The sequence below is a fragment of the Xiphophorus maculatus genome, chromosome 19, assembly GCF_002775205.1.
Source record: "Xiphophorus maculatus strain JP 163 A chromosome 19, X_maculatus-5.0-male, whole genome shotgun sequence".
Classification (NCBI taxonomy): domain Eukaryota; kingdom Metazoa; phylum Chordata; class Actinopteri; order Cyprinodontiformes; family Poeciliidae; genus Xiphophorus; species Xiphophorus maculatus.
In genome coordinates this window covers 1504033-1518880 of record NC_036461.1, presented here as the reverse complement: position 1 = coordinate 1518880, position 14848 = coordinate 1504033, and the positions used below count along the sequence as shown (strand labels likewise).

The 14848-nt window shown below is 39.2% G+C and overlaps 1 long non-coding RNA gene across 1 annotated transcript in view; it reads right to left on the bottom strand.

Moving 5' to 3' along the window:
• The window catches only part of LOC111612133, a 40325-nt gene that overhangs the window by 12566 nt on the left and 12911 nt on the right, over window positions 1-14848 (bottom strand). The window contains exon 4 of the long non-coding RNA XR_002754424.1: window positions 4538-4611. This is a non-coding gene — a long non-coding RNA (uncharacterized LOC111612133). The remainder of the gene's footprint in view (window positions 1-4537; window positions 4612-14848) is intronic.

Sequence of the window (14848 nt, the reverse complement as noted above, 5' to 3'; positions counted from 1 at the left end):
CTCAGCGTCTCTTATGGCTTCCTGGGTCAGTATCAGAATGACAACAAGGAAATGTTTTATACATCCAGCTCATTATTCACTCAGTCCAATTAAAAATACACTCAAAATAAATGCAATTAAGCATCTGCTGCCTGTCCCTGGAGGAAAATCCACTTCGATGAATTATGAAATCTCCTTTGATGTAGAAATCTATATTCATTGGTAATACAGCAGGAAAACCTGTTTTTAATGCAGCAACAGGAATTCATTTTGCTGCAGCCCCAGAGGCTATTTATGCTCCAGGTTTGGAGGTTTGTTCCTGTTCCAGTTCTGTAACTGAATGTTTTTGTAACAATCATTTTGTGCACCTTGTTTGCGGTGATGTTTGCCTGGTTAAATGTGTGTTTGTCAGAGTTCATGTATCATTTTCTGCATATAAAAGACAGATTTAATTATTGTTCTGCTGCAGCTCTGACAGCTGCAAACAAAAAGCCTCAGCTTGTCTCTGTAAATGTAAAGACAACCATTTGAATCTTCTCTGCTGCTGATCCTTCTGGAGTTCATTCAGAGTAAAGATGATATGAAGCCTGAAACGTCAGTTTGGCAGCATGACTGGACTCCCGAAAATGTATTTTTATTTTCATTGTTTTAATTTATAGTTTCTGTTGTCATCATTTGTGCAGAAAGTTGAACAAGTAATTAGATGAGGCAGATTTTTAGTTGTTTTAAAGTCGCTCCAGTTCGTTATATTTATTAATCTTAAATGAGACTTTTAAACGTTTAATGGACTTTGATGTTTTTTGCTGTAAATATTTAATCATGTTAATTTTTCACTGCATTTTCTTCACCAGAAGCAGTGAAGATTGGATTGGCTGCTCATCTTTTATTTTATTTTATTCAGTCTCAGCTGTAAATGATCGTAAACATTACAAAACTGACTGCCAATATTTTACTGAAATAATATAATAGTAAGTTTTATATCTAATGCAATCTGACTTTTTATATGTATTTTTAAATAAGATAAAAACAGCATGATTAGCTTGGTTGGTTAAAAACATTATTTAACTTGAATAAATCATAACAGCTGACAATAAAAATCACATCCTGCATGTTTGAAACTAGCAATCAAGTTAGCAAAGTAAATATTTAGCTCAAATATTTAGATATTTAAATACTTGTTGGAGTTAAATTTAGTTGGTAAAGTCATTTATTCTTGTATAGTTATGTTTTATCAATGAGCTGAGACCCAGGGCTGGAAACTGGGAGCGGTACAGAGGGCCATGATGTGATGTTTCAGGGTAACATCTGTTTTCCGGTCAGTTTGCTCATAGTTTGTCTGTTTTTATTCAGTTTTGGGCCAGTCGAAGTCCAGATGACCCAAATCGGAGCCAGTTCTGCTGATCCAGAATCAACGTGAAACACATCTGCTCCTCAGCATCCTGATGGACATCAGCTGGACCCGAATTCACCAAAACACGCAAAGCAAACTGCAGCCAAGTAACCTAATGGTTACATAAGGAAGAAGTTTCTAAAATAAGATCATCATTTTCCCGATTGAAAGAGTTGCTGGGATTTTAACAAGCAAATATTTATCATCAAACATATAAAATACTAAAATGACATCAAATTAAAAACACTGTGAGGATGTGATTCAAGATGAGTCATGTGATTGGCTGCTTGTCTCAGGCTTTTATCTCACCTATAAAACAGAAACGCCTGTAAAAAAGATCTGCTGTGACTTCGATCTCCTAAAAAAGGTGAAAATCTAATTAAATCAGCTTCTGCCTCCTTCATGTTGTTTGTGCCGACTCTAACCTCCTGACAGGCAGAGTTCCCAGTAATTAGACTAATGCCAGCTCCGTGTAATGCTCTGCTGCCAGGTTTCCTGTGGCAGCATGGCAGAGCGTCAGATAGGAATTATTTTTACGGACCGTGTTCCTGAGCGTGCCAGTCCTTAAAACGACACGTTTCCCTGCTGGGATGAATAAAGTACTTCTATTCTATTCTATTCTATTCTATTCTATTCTATTCTATTTAGTCTCTCCTGGCCCAAAGTGCCACATGCATCATGCAGCCTGAGCAGGACAGACGTCCGACTTCAACTCATGACTTTCACCCATTATAACTCCACCTTCTCCTCTGGCTCCCGACTCTGGTTCACTCTACACGTCCTGACATGAATACCTGTGCTAACTTACCCAAAACCAGCTGTTCTAAATGAACATTTTAAAGCAGCTGTGATTCCTTCAACAAGTTAAGATACAAAACAAGCTCATCACATTTTTTACATGAAATCATTCTCAGATAAAGATATTTTATTCTGCTCACTTCTGCATATTTTCAGCTGTTTTCTGGTCACTATCACTTTAAATCCAAATAAACTGCTGCTGGCCACGCCCTCAAACTCAACGTTTACACTCACGCATGAAAAAATTGCTGCAAACAGATGCACAATTACACAACCACACAACATGGTGGTGGCAGCATCATACTGTGGGGATGCTTTCTGCAGCAGTGGATGGGAAGATGAACAATGTTGGAAGGAAAAGTGCTAGAGGCTGCAGACGACATGAGGCTGGGATGGAGGCTCAGATCAAAGGAGCTGTGTTAGGATGGTCTAGTCAAAGTCCAGCTCTAAATCAATGTGAGATTTATAATGTCTGGGCAAGACTCAAAAACTGACATTCACAGAAGTCCTCCATCTATGAGAAAAGCTGGTAGAAAAAAACATCAGAAAATAGAAATATATAAAAACTTTTCAGAATTTTAATAATACAGAAACATCAGAAACTATGTGAAAGTTTCCCTCTCTTCAGTTATTCACTGCTGTCCTTTGTGCTGCTTGATCAATAAAATCCATTGATGCTTGTGGTTGATTTCAGAAGGGCACTTTGTTTGTCCAGAGGAAAAAGGCCAGGCGCTCTAGCTCCCCCTACTGTCCATCTGATCACCTAACAGCCAGTTTTGGACTGATAAGCAGTCAGATATATCTTTGCTTCATTTCCATTAGAATCAGTGCAGAAACCAAAGATTTGAGGAGCTGAAGAGCAACAGAAGGAGAAGTTGCTGCGTTGCTGCTGACATGGAGGATAATTGCCCTGCCGCGCTGCTGAAACGTCACGGCCGCTCTGATCCCAGGTGGGCCGGTCCAGGCGCTAATAAATGCTGCCGATCCTTCCTGAACCCCACAGACCCAGAAAGTAACGACACAGCTCCAGGAAACTCAGCAGTGACACACAGATGTAATCATCAGCACTTATCCAGGTCCAATCTGCCGCTGAGTAAATCCTGGAGCGATCCGAACATTTAAACTGGACAAAGTTTTGTTTTTATATTTACAACAAATAATTTTTGTTATTCATGTTTGTTCAGGTGAAGCGTTGGCAGACCTGAGCGTTTCCTTCCCTGATGCGTCTCCAGCAGCACGTCAGTGGACAATGTCTCATTTAGACGGTGTTAACAGGCGTGACGGCCGCCTGGGTTGACCTTTGACCCCTATCCAAATCACACCTTGGCTTCTCTTACTGCAGATTTAATTCACTGTGACGGATTGTAGAGCGGCGGCACGCTGTCCTCTGGGTGGAGACGTGTCCACCAGAGGACAGTTTGACCTTTAGCCGTGTTTGTTAGCGGCGGACGGCGTCATCAGCTGTTTGGAGCTTCAGTTTTTAAAGCGGCGCCACCAAAACAAACATCAATTTTGTTTAATACTTTGACTAGGCCATTGTAACACATTAAAGCATGCTTTAATTCACAGAACCACTCAGCTGTAGTTCAGTCATGAAAAAAGGGGCTCATTTATTGATCTCATATTTTCACCAGTTAAATATTTAGTTTAAAAACTAAATGTTTAGGTTTGAATCAATTTGCATTTTAGCTAAATATTTAGCTCTTAGCTAACAACATTTTTAGCTAGTTCAGAGCTAAATGCTAAGTTTTGAGCTAATTAATTAGCATTAGCATCAAGCTAACTATTTCAGATGTCGGCTAAATCTTTCAGTTTTTGCGGCTGCTGACCGGATCACCTTCTTCTACAGGCCGTGTCTCAAACATTAAGCAGGATTTATTGTTATTATCCTTCAACAATAGTTTTGCTTCCATGTTTCCATGAAGATGAGATCTATGGAGAGCGTTCCACATTAAACAGAGCTGACCTGCATTTACTGATTCAGCATTTTGTTGGACTGGATTTTATTTAGAGGTATGAGAGTAAAGAGGTTTGCTACAACGTTAGGATCTGTAAACATAAAACAATCTTTTATCTATTGGTTATTTGATAATTTTTCCAAGTGTTTCACAAGAAAGAGAGTTTTACAAAATCATTTTCTCAGTTTATGTATGAATAACCAGATGAACGGATTATAATTTAGTGTTTTCAGCAGAAGCTGCAAACAGCGAGGAAAACCTCCTGGAGGGATTTTCTTCACAAACTGAGGCCAACATGAGGTCAGACTCAGAGCTGCACCTGCATCATCATCTGGGTTTTATTTTCCTGAATGTTGGATAATCTGACCCGGTTTCCAGACAGACGAATCACAGCATCGATTCTTCGACTCACTTCTTCCTCTCTGTCGTCCCTCTGAAGGAGAATTTCTTTAAATCCTTCTTGTTGTGCTCGGCATGTTGGTGACTCTGGCAAAAAAACAAAAACAAAGATAACAGTTTAAGTCTCCCACTTTTTCCAGAAGGAATGTTAGATTTATATTTAAATGTTTGTGTTTTTATTAAGATTTAATGTGAATACACTCTTTAGATTATGATCTGTAGAAAAACATGTATGAAAACTTTGAATCATTTCCTTTCTGCGTGATAACTATGCTCCTCTTTGTTTTGGTTCTGCACATAAAATCCAAATAAAATCCAAGTTGAAACTTGTTGTAAAGTGATGGAATCTGGAAAAGTTCAGTCTGAAAAACTGGTCAGAGTTTAAGCCATGCAGAGGTTGGGGGGCATTAAAAATGGATGCAAACTTTTAGCGAGCTGTTAGCGATGGAGGGCGGCTTCATGAATTTACCAAAATCCTGGTTCACTTTCCTCCTGCGCTCCATAAAAACCAGTGATTCCTGCAGGAGAACCAGGCGGAGCAGAAAGTTTCTCCAGAGATGAACTCAATGGAAAACTAGAACTGAGCTGCTCTGAGCTCGACTTCTGCTGGAGCAGTTTAACACCTCCAGCTAACATAAAACACCAGAATTAAAGTTCGTTTTCTGTTTTAACTGGAATCTACCTGAATCTTCATCCTGGGAGTTTAAATCCAATTCTTTGTTCAACTTCAATCGTCTTTTTTTAAAATTATTTTTACACCAACCATGTCCAAAGGGAACATAAAATCCACAGTCAGTACAAATCCAACACATTGCAGCGGGTTTGATGTTTTATTCAGCCTAAAGGCAGCCAGAGGCCGACGATGTAGACAGGAGGTTCTTCTGAACCGGGCCTGATGGCCAACAGGGCTGCACGTCTCCAGCCCTCCCACCCAACCTGCAAACTTCTGATGGAAAGTAGGTCGGTGCGAAGAGAGAGAGACGCTGCTGGAAGCGATGAATAATTCAGCTCAGTCCGCTGAGCTCCGATAAGACAAACAGAACAAGAGCAGCAGGATCGGTTCTGGATCGCCCAAAGAACTGAATCAGCAAATCGACTTTAATCCCTGGTTTTATTTTGGGTTTCTGTTTTTGTTTATCATTCAAAAATATGATAAGGAAATATATGAAATTTTTCACTAATCCACTTAAAAATGTTACAAGTCCTGCATGGCAACATGTTTCAGTGCAAACCTGCGACATTAAAAGCTCTTTGAGGGCAGAACATGTCAGAGTGAAGAAGCGTTTGCCCCTCATTTAACCCCAGCCTGACGCTGTGATCAGTATGCTGCATGCAGCACTTCACTTTTACAACCTCCTCTGAACGACAGCGGAAGTGCATGCGTCTTCACAAAACTAGAGCAAAGTGTTGAGGAAACCTGCTTTTTCTCTGTAGCAGTGTTTTCCCAGTGAGTTAGCGGCGGCTGCAGAGGCGCTCATAAATCTGAAAACGGCGAGGCAACGGGTTTCAGCTTCGCTCACAGGAGTAATTCCTGCCCATTTATCCATCGGGCTGCAGACGCTCTGCTCCTGGAACCCTGACCAGGCGTTTGGAGTATTCATGTATCTACAGTTTTATTATTTATTCCACATCTGTAATTATTGCTTTTAAAAACAGACAATGTATGACGTATTAGGGTCCACTGTAGACAGACAAAAGGAGCGCAGTTCCACCAAAAAACTCAGACATTTTGTGATTAATCACAGAAAATAATAATAAAAAAAAGAACAACAAAAAAAAACTCCAATAATTGAATATTTGCTAGAAAACTCAGAAAATTTGAAATTAATCTAAAAAAATTTGGAAATTTATAAATTATTTCTTTTTCACTTTTAGAAATTTTCACATTTTTCATCTTTTGGAGCTCAGAAACTTTCTTGTTTTTTCCAGAAAATATCTGATATTAACTGAAAAAATGAGTAAGTTAGCATTCACTGAAATCCAATGTTTTTAACTATTTTTGCAAAAAAAATTTCATTAAAATCAGTTATAGATTATCTAAAATATTTGTGAATTTCCATAATCATGGAGTAAAAAAAACTGGAGGGACTTTCAGTTAAAAGAACAACAATTTATTTAAAGTTGTATCAACTGAAGCTATTATTTTTGGACCTAAGGAACGATCGAGAGTTATAGATCTAGAGTTATAGATCTAGAGTCAATGCACAGCTTCAGTTATTACAACTGAAAACCAGCGATCAGCCCGAAACCTGGGAGTAGTGATGGACTCTGACCTGAACCTCCAGAGCCACATAAAGACAGTTACAAAGTCGGCCTTCTATCACCTGAAGAACATTTCCAGGATTAAAGGACTAATGTCCTCTAGATCTAGAGAACATCTAGATGTTCTCTAGATCTAGAGAACATCTAGATCTAGTTTCTCTAGATTTACTGAGATCTAGAGAAACTCATCCATGCGTTCATCTTCAGTCGTATTGATTATTGCAACAGCGTCTTCACAGGTCTGTCCAACAAATTAATCAAACAGCTGCAGCTGATCCAGAATGCTGCTGCTGGCGTTCTGACTAAAACCAGGAAGATAGAGCACATAACACCAGTTTTAAAGTCCCTCCACTGGCTCCCTGTAGCTCAAAGAATAGACTTTAAAATCCTGTTGTTAGTTTATAAATCACTGAACGGCTTAGCACCACAATACATTAAAGATCTGCTGTTGTTGTATCAACCTTCCAGACCTCTCAGGTTCTGGTTCTGGTTCTGCTCTGCATCCCGAGAACCAGAACCAAACGAGGAGAAGCAGCTTTCAGCATCTATGCACCACAAATTTGGAACAAACTTCCAGAAAACTGTAAAACAGCTGAAACACTGACTTCCTTTAAATCTCGACTAAAAACCCACCTGTTTAGTTTTATTTGAAACGTAATAAATTACAAATTTATTGATGGACCTTGACTTAATGTCGTGTTTTGATTGTTGATTCTATGTTGCATTGTGTTTCTGTGTTTGTTATGATGTAAACCTCTATAAATGCCTTACTGCTGAAATGTGCTACACAAATCAAATTTGATTGATTGATCAAAAACAACTTAAAAGAAACTTTACTTTCCATCATCATCACATCTGATGCCCATCTCTTTAAGATCCTGCTGCACTTTCCAACATTCCCCTTTTATTACTTCATCACAGCAAAACTTCTCCATTATGCCGTTTATAACTGTTCTTAGGAGCTCAGCAGAAGCTCAGTTCCACCAGGGGTTTGGTAATTGCTGCTGCTGCTAGTCTGGAGGAGCTAGCAGCAGGCGGAGCTTCGTATTAGAAACCCAAAATGGTTGCCACGGAAACATGGCAAAAAGGTAAGTTTTGAGGAGGGAATAACGTTATAACATGATGTAAAGATATAAAAGTGGATTTTATTTAATACTTCCCCAAATAGAAATGAGAAGAAATGTCCTGATCTGGACCAAACATACTAACATGTTGAGTAGTTTGGAGTGAAAAGTTTAAGGAAAAAGTGCTGCCCTGGTGTCCTGTCAGGACGGTGAAGCCGAGTGCAGGGGAAGGAGGCCTGATGAGGAAAACGGCGCCTCCAGGAGGGAGCCGAGGCACAAACAGAGCCAGATGCGCCCCGGACCTTCAGAGTGGATTAATGCAGGAGCAAACATAACCTACTTCAGGTCTGTCAGCCGCTCTCTGAAACGCCACAGCAGATAGATCAGCTGCAGCTCCGTTCAGCTCCTACTGCTGCTGCTATGATGCATTAAAGCTGCTTCAGTTTATACGAACCAAGCCGTGTTTGACTTTTGCCAAAGTTCACGTTTATCACCAGCGCCTCACCGTGACACTGCGACCTTTGAGCTGGAGGAACTGAGCTGGATGCCGGCCTTTAATTGATGAGCAACACAATGAGAATGAATAAAAGAACGATGCTGCAGGCGACGTTGTCACAAAATCCCTTTTGTGAAATAAAGCAGATCTCTGGCTGCAGAATGAAAACTCCCTCCCACCTCAGCGGTGTTCACCCAGCATGCAGAATGAAAATCATAGCTCCCCAAGTCAACCAAACAGGTGAGGTCAGATTATTATCAAAGCTGCTGATCCAGAAAGTTGATACAGAGTGCTGTGTGCGCTCCAGGGAGAAGACACTGACAGTTCAAGGCCTTTGAGTCTGCAAGAAAACAGAGAGCTCGCTAAAAATGCATCTGCAAGCAGCCGAATTATTAACATTTAGGTATGCTTACAAGACAGTATTAAACCGAAGTAAGCAGAAAAAAGGGCTGGAGCAGTGCTGTGTCGATGGACGCTCAGATCCACAGTATTCACTCATTTACAATTCATGTCAAACCGCTTTTTATAGCCGCCCCGGGTGGACCAAACGGTCTTTCACTTCTGAAAAATAACTTCCAAATTCAGGAAAACCAGAAGAAAAAATGTCACTGACCTCTCACACAAAGGTGAGTGAAGACCAAACCCCCCAACCTGGATTATTACAAATTACAAAACAGGTCATATAAGGATTACAGTGTAAGAAATGTACAATAAATTATTGTTTCTTAAAGGTTTTTGTCCAGTGGCCTTTATTCACCAGTCAGTGGACAGGAAGTAGCGCCGGGCCGGGAATCGAACCAGGGACTCTTGGCTTCTGTTCGGGGCGCTTCTGCTCAACTGCTGAGGAAGTTTAACTTTTATTCCACATAATTCTTGTTTTTACAAAATCATATGCTGCATTTTGTCTTATTTTTGGACTGACTTCAGATAAATAGGTAAAAAGTTCTAATCAAAAATCGATCCAGCTAAAGTTCATGTGAAAATGATTTCAAACAGTTAGATTTACGTCTACTCCTGTTATTAAAGCTGTGGAGCCATCCAGACTCCTCTCTGTTATCTGCTACACCGTGTCCAGCCTGCTGGTGGCGCTAGACTCAGGTCTGACGCTCAGCTGGAACAGGAATCGTATGTTTTTATTTCTTCCTCATTTGATTTTCTTTGTGTTTGTTGTTTTTCTCCTCCAGTTAAATGAAATGATTTCCTATTGTTTGGATCTGTGTTTACTCCGGCTGTGAAGTTTGGGTGGTTTGGAGCAGAGCAGGAATTTATCACCGTTACTCTGCAGGAGATCCACCATGTTGTTCTGGAGCCTCATTAGCATCAGCAGGGCGATAATAATAAACGCACAGGGCAGAAATGAAGCTCCGGCTGATTTTACAACACTTTTTCCAACAATCCAGATGGATTTTTTAACCCAGGCGGTCTGCAGAGACTCAGCCAGCCCGATCAATGAGAGCCGATCAATTGATCGGTACAGATCGCAGCTTAAATGAAGACGGATTTTAATGAATTTCCTCGGCTGATTGAGGCGCTGCGGCCCAGCTGGGTCACTGCTGAATGAGACCATTCTTAACAAACAAAACGATTAATTGTGATTAATCGATTACTGAAATAATCGTCAAATAATTTAGGAATTGATTCATCTTTAAGTGACTCAACTGCTGAAATAATGTCATCATCAGAGCAGTAATTAAACCAGAAAAGTACAATAAATATCTACATATTTGAGATTAAAAACTTTCTGTCTGTAAATATATTTTATCCAGAATTCCTGGCAGTTTTTGCTTCACCTGGTTCAAACTATGATTAAAATATCCTATTAAGGACTTTTTACATCCAGTTATTGATTACAAATACTCAATAAATCATCCATACACACTATTTATGTTCAGTCAAGCAGAAAGGGCTGAGCTTTTCACATCTATGATTTATTTATTTGCATGTTTTAATGTAATATCATATAAAAAGGCTTAAACTACAAATCATAAAAATGTTATGTTTTAATCCAATTAATCGGTTAATCATCAGAATAATTGATAGATTAGATTAATCGATAACTAATATAATCGTTAGCTGCAGCTCTAATTCAGATGCGCTGCATCCAGAAACAGTTTGGGTTTTATCCAATTCTTTGTGAGCTGAATAATCAGAAGTTATAAAAATAACTCCTATTAAGTTTTTACCTATTAAGTGAAATAGTGAAAAATTAACATATGTATAACTTATTCCACATGATATATTAAATTTAAAAATAAATTTTTGATTCTAGCTGATAAATTCAGAGCTGTGAAGTAAAACTAAATAATAAATAGTAACACCAGATTTGTAGATGTTTGTCACATTTCTACGGTGATGGTTGCATTGTTCAGTTGTGGAGGAGAAAACCTTCGATGCAGCTGCAGTTTGTTGAAGTGACTTTTTGTTCTAGATGCTGACAATGTGAGGAGACACAGCAGGGGTCCGAGGTTCTGACTGCAGATCGGCTCTTGAAGTTTGTTTGATTCAGTTTTCAAGGAAAAAAGCTTCAGAAGTGAAAGAGAAGCAGCAGCAGCAGCAGCAGGAGGAGGAGATGTGACGCTGTGGACAGCAGTTCCTCTTTAGGCTCACCTTTAAATTACAAAACTTTTTAATCCTTTAATCTGGAGAATTTCTCTGTAAAAAACTTGGATTTGGAGACAGATTAACTCTGAAAACAGATATTTACAAAAACTGTATAAAAATAATACAAATCTTTTAAAGTCTGATGCATAAATAAGCCATTATAATTATAAAAATACTTTCTGACAAATGCCAGAATATTGGGGTATTTTTTTATAGCTTCTTGTATATTTTATAAAATCGTCTTTGAACAAAATATTTTGGGTTTTTATTCAACAAAGTTCTCATCAGTCCATGAAGAAGAGGGTTTGAAGATTTCCCCTGTGACGTCTCCTAAAACTTTTATGCGGTTATGAAACAAGACATGAACTTTAACCTTTCATGTGTTCACTCTGAGCCTGTGGAAACGGCGGCGTGATGAACTCTGCGCCTCGGAGCGATCATGTCGTCTGAATGAAACGTTTTAATGATGAAAGTCTTTCACTCAATGATCCGTCAGGTTTAAAATGATGAAACCAAAAACACAAATCCAACGTATCCAAAAAACCCTAAAATCTAAAAAACAGCTCCAGTTCATTAACATGGCTACATTAAAATTATGCAGAGTACAAAGTCTGAATAAAAGAGGAAGTAAATTCTCCTGAATCTCCTGATGAACCAGGAGAAAACAGCAGACACGTTTATCTGGTTCTGTTTTTACCGCCGTCAGATCAGCTGAGTTTCTCCATCATCCATGTTCAAATGTTAACGTCCGTCTCAGAATAGAATAGAAATATCATTTATTGTCTCACAGTGGGAAAATTCAGGAGTCACAGCTGCAAGTTCAGGTTAGTGAGGATGTGTATATTTATTCAGAAGAAAAAAATGTAGATGAAGGCAGAACATTCATTGGTTCTTAAAATAAAACAGATCAAACTGAAGTAGTTTCATTATTTCTCCTCCATCCTGCAGGATGTTACTCTATCGTCCTACATGTTTTATCCAATTAAATTATGATTTACTGCAAAATAAATTGTAAAACAGACGGTGCCATTTTGCTTTATAGAGGGAGAGAGATGCATTCTGCTTGATGCTGATGAACTTTTTCTTCCTCCCACAGGAGCAAAAGTAAAAAGAAGCTTTTGTGTGTTTGAATTGCCAGAATCAGTTCAACACTTTATTTTTCCACCAGATAATGATCTGCTTCTCTCTCCCAGTGCCCTACTTACTGATCCAAGCTGGATCATCTGAATGTGGGGGGTTCAGAGCAGCGCTAACGCTGCTCCGGCCTTGATTATCAACCTTATTATCTACTAGCCTGAGGAAGGTTTTCTTAAAGCATTTGTAGTCTGGTCTGTATATTCAGTGGCTGGATTAAAGGTGTTCAGGGAGGAATCTACTTAATGAATCAGTTTTTTATAAAGACTAATTTGAATAAACATTGGATTATCTCAGCATCGACTTCGCCATGAGCTGTTATGATGCTTTTCTTTGAAACAGACGATTTATTGCTGCTCCCTCAGCATTGCGTCTGATCCCAGAACAGCGAGAAGCTGCTGGAGGAACCGTTCTCAGCAAACGTCTGCACAGGTTTCTAATGTAACTGGGAATATTTCCTGCATGCATGTGCCTGAAGAAATCTTCAAATACGCCAGATAAAGTATTATTTGTATCTGTTAAAATCAGGCGCATGGAGATGACCTCCGCTGAAATGTCCTACAGCTAAAGACTAAAGCTGCTTTTAGCGCCAACACTGGCTCAGGAAGAGGTTTTGTTTTTGCAGAAACTCCCAGTAAAATAACTTATAGCCACAGCTGAAGGGGTATTTATGTGAATTTTAACACTTTTCCTGTATTTCTGTTATAATTAGACACAGATATAAATGTTGACGCACACGTTGGCTGTCTTGGGAACGAGGTTCCAGTTTCACAGCTTCTAAGAATAAAAGAGAAAAAGCTGCTGCAGTGCTGAACTCAGGAAGAGAAGCTCAGAAACGTCATGATGGACCAGCCTGAGGTTTTTCTACGAAGCCGTCCTTTACCGAAACAAAGGCATCAACAACGACGGATGAGTGAAGAGTTTGGAGGCGTCGGCTGGTTCATCAATGTTTACTGAACTTCACTGTTAGAAATACAAGTTTTAGAAAGAAGCTACAGCAAGTCTTTTCTAAAGAAGCGTTTTCTTATTTAAAAATGTTAAGATTCAACGTTTGACCACCACCATTTCCATAAAAGCAACATTTTGTTGATGTATAATAAAATAACAGAAATGTTATGGTCATGTTCTCTCTGACAGGATCTGATGACAGCAGAAAGTCATCAACATCCGCCACAGGCAGGCGAACCCCAAAAACCTATCGGGAAAGACTATGGCTGTTATTAGAGGAAAGTTTTGTGTAAGGAAAAAGTGCGGTAGATAAAGTTTCACAAGGAAAAGGGAAAACCACGACTTGAGCAAATGGTTTGCTTTTGTTACACTGTCATAAAAACAGAAGAGACAAATATTTAGCTCCAGACTGAATATTTAAAGAAAAAGTGTTTAACTTGCTAATTAAATATCCAGTTTGGAGCTAAACATTTAGCTAGCTAACTAGATATTTAGTTAGCAAACTAAATATTTAGCTAAACATTTAGCTTCACAGTAATTATTCAGATTGGAGCAAATTTTTTAGCTGGTTAACTAAGTACTTATTAACTGTGTAACTTTAGAAACTAAGTACTTAGTTAGCAAGGAAAACATTTAGTTTACAGCTAAATATTTAGTTTGAAAGTGTGACATTTATAAATGAATGAACAACATGGTGAAGATATGACTGAAAACTTCACCCCCATTTTTTCTTGTATGACTAAATAACTAAAATTATTGCTGTTGATTTTTGACTGTAACTTTATGAACGGCTCCCCAAAAGCTGAGAATGAATCACAGCAGCTGCTTTAAGAAAGATGACCTTCCAGTGAATATGTATTATTTCATTTCCAGTGGAATAACTGGACAGAAATGCCCAATACGTCCCTATAATCTTGTTTGAAGCGTTTCTGTATGCTTTAGTTTTTTTCCTGTTTTTCCTTCTGGTCCTCCTTTAAGCTACTCGGCCACCCAGGCAGAAGCAAACACACCTGAAAACTTTCAAATCAATCTTTAATAGTTTTTCTTTCTGCCTCAGCCAACATGCATCACCAGTTTTGAGGTTACCATGGTTCCCATTACGACAAGATCAACATTTCCAGCGTCCGGCCTGCGCTCGCCTCCCATCTGTCTCTCCCAGGCAGGGAAGGAAGAAAACGCAGTTAAAAGCTCAGATTTTTACTCCTCTGCTTCAGCAACAGGAAAAGGTTGAGAGAGCAGCCTGGGCTGAGTGGAGGACTCCCATATGCTGCTGTCATGTTCCCTGCTAATTAGGATTAATGGCAGCCATGGCACTGTTAGCATTGCAGGATCTCGCTTAACTTTCTGCCATTTCCTGCTGCTCCTCAGGAGAGAAATAAAACATAAGGCTCATGTGGAGACGGAGGACTTCCTCAGCTCACAGACGTCTTTCTTACAAAGATACAAAGCTCTAATACGACCAAAATGTTCCAGGTTTCTGGATTTGCATTGATATCAAAGTGTTTTGGACTGGAGGTCGTTTTTGTTTACGGGGCTGAGGTTTGTGCTGGTTTGGTAGTTAATGAGCTGAACATTGAGCCGAGTCCGCTGAAGGACAAATCAGGGCTTTAACATGCGAACACAAACCGAGAGAAGAAAGAGAAACTGGTATTAATTAGAGATTACGTCTCCATTAATCTGGATTGGGAGGACTCTCAGGTTTCATTAACTCTACCCTTGAAACTAAAACAAAACATTAAGGGAAGTTTATGAGGGTGAAAGATTTTTCCACACAGTTATGCATCAAGGTTTCTGTGTCCTTTACTTCATGAAATGAAAG